This window comes from Monodelphis domestica, chromosome 2 (assembly GCF_027887165.1).
Source record: "Monodelphis domestica isolate mMonDom1 chromosome 2, mMonDom1.pri, whole genome shotgun sequence".
Classification (NCBI taxonomy): Eukaryota; Metazoa; Chordata; class Mammalia; order Didelphimorphia; family Didelphidae; genus Monodelphis; species Monodelphis domestica.
Window position 1 is genome coordinate 483,906,925 of NC_077228.1, and position 2,560 is coordinate 483,909,484.

Consider the following 2,560-nt stretch of genomic DNA (forward strand, 5'->3'; position numbering starts at 1 on the left):
GAATTTAGGGAGCCATTCTTAGGGCTCACAATTAAAAAAGAAAAGGAACAAGTCTTAAGGCGGAAGATACAAAGAGTTTTTTTAGGATTACACAATTTACACGTAAAGCAATACTGCTGCCACCTCCTACCCCCTCCCCCTGGTCTGGATTTATGTTAAGTTGTTCTGCTCCTGTGGGGATAGAGCAAGACAGCCTTCATAGAGGCAAGTGACTCTCTGTAACAATGCATTATACAATATTTGGAATGACTTATTAAAAAAAAAAAAGTACAATCAGAGTCCTGAAGATGCACTGTAGAACTCTGGGGATGTTTGCCTCCAACATTACTTTAGACTGCTCATCACCTTCACCGCTCCAGTTTTTAAATCCTGAGTCAAGTACAAGAAAATAAAAACCCAAAACCAAACAAATAAAGCCCTGCCAATCTCATCTCTTTTGGGGGGGGGGGGGGCGGGGGGCAATTATCATGTCACGCCCTTTGACAAAAAAAAATAAAGAAAAGAAAAAACCACCAACAGTCCATTTAGAAGCATTTGCTATGGACAATGGAAGGCCCAGATTCATCATTCTCCTGCGTACTGATCCACATCTGTTGGAAGGTGGAGAGGGAGGCCAGGAGCTCTGATCCAGATAGAGTATTTGTGCTCATGTTGGGCAATGATCTTGATGTTCATTGTGCTGGGGGCTAGGGCTGTAATTTCCTTCTGCATCCCATCAACAATGCCTGGGTACATAGTGGTACCACCAGACAATACGATATTGGCATATAGATCCTTACAGATGTCGACATCACACTTTATGATTCAGTTGAAGGTAGTTTCATGGATTCCACTGGACTCCATGACCAAGAAAGATGTCTGAAAGAGAGCCTCTGGGCACCGGAAACTTTCATTGCCAATGGTGATAGCCTGACCATCCAGGAGCTCGTAGTTCTTCTCCAGAGAAGAGCTGGATGCCGTGGTGGCCATCTCCTGCTCAAGTCAAGGGCCACTTAGCTCAGCTTCTCCTTGATGTCATGAACAAATTCCCTTTCAGCTATGGTGGTTAAATTATACCCTCTCTCCATCAGGATTTTCATGAGGTAATCTGTCAGATCACGGCCAGCCAGATCCAGACAGAGAATGGTCTGGGGAAGGACATAACCTTCATAGATAGGCACAGTGTGAGTCACACCATCATTGGAGTCCATCATGATACCATTGGTATGACCAGGGGCATACAAGGACAGCACAGCCTGGATGGCTATGTACATAGCTGGGATGTTGAAGATCTCAAACATGATCTGTGTCATCTTTTCTCTGTTGATTTTAGGGTTCAGGGGGGCTTCTGTGAGTAGTACAGGGTGTTCTTCAGGGGCCACATGAAGTTCATTGTAGAAAACATGATGCCAGATCTTCTCCATGTCATCCCAGTTGGGGAAAAGAACTTAAAAAGCAAAATAAATCATCTGGAAACAGAAAATAGTGTCTTGAGAGCCAAAATTAATCAGCTTGTAAACGAGGCAAAAGAGATGAAAGATGAGGCAAAGAAAATGAAAGATGACTTCCAGAGAAAATCAGACCAGAAAGAGAAGGATGACCAAAAAGCCATGGATGAAATTTAGTCTTTAAAAACTAGAATACAACAACTAGAAGCAAACAACTTCACAAGGCAGCAGGAAACTATAAAACAAAATCAAAAGAATGAAAAAAATTGAGGAAAATATGACACACTTCATCCACAAAACAGATTTAGAAAGCAGGTCCAGGAGAGACAACTCATGTCATTTCAGTTGGTGACAATACCATGTTCAATGGGGTATTTCAGGGTCAGAATACCTCTCTTGCTCTGGGCTTCATCCCCCATATAGCTGTCTTTCTGGCCCATACCCACCATCACACCCTGATGTTTGGGGCACCCTACAATGGAAGGGAAGACAGCTGGAGGGGCATCATTTCCTGAAAAGCCAGCTTTGCACATACTAGATCCACTGTCAACAAGGAGCACAGCAATATCATCATCCATGGCAAACTTTGAAGTGGCAAGTTTAAACCTTTAAGAGAGAGGAGGTGTTTCCGCACCTGGGAGCAGAGGGGAGGCAAATGCACGTTGGGTGAAAGAGCTCACAGCTCTCTCTCTAGACTTTTAGCTAATCTCCTTGTCCTCACCTGTGGCAGGCAGCTAGGCAGCCCAGTGGAAAGAATGCCAATTCTGGAGTCAGGAGGACCTGAGTTCAAATCACTATCAACTCTCACATAGAAATAGTTTTCTTTGGGGGACATATTCCTTAGGGAAGAAAGAAAAACATGCTTTATCCACAGGAAAATATTGGCACTGTATGACTTTCTCATTCAATTTCTGTGTGATTGAATAGAATCAAAAGTTTAGTTTTGTGGAGTTTTTAAGTTCATGGTAGGAAAAGATAACTCAGTGATTAGAGCATTAGGACTGGAGTTGGGAAGACTCATCTTCCTGAATTCAAATCTGGCCTTAGACACTTACTGGCTACGTGACCCCAGGCAAGTCACTTTACCTTGTGTTCCTCAGTTTCCTCAACTGAAAATTAGCTGGAAAAGGAAA

General features: G+C 43.1%; 1 pseudogene; it reads right to left on the minus strand.

Annotated features, from left to right (window-relative positions):
• Window positions 1–524: 524 nt before the first annotated feature.
• LOC100030625 (actin, cytoplasmic 1-like) lies at window positions 525–2,005 on the minus strand (annotated as a pseudogene).
• Window positions 2,006–2,560: the final 555 nt, after the last annotated feature.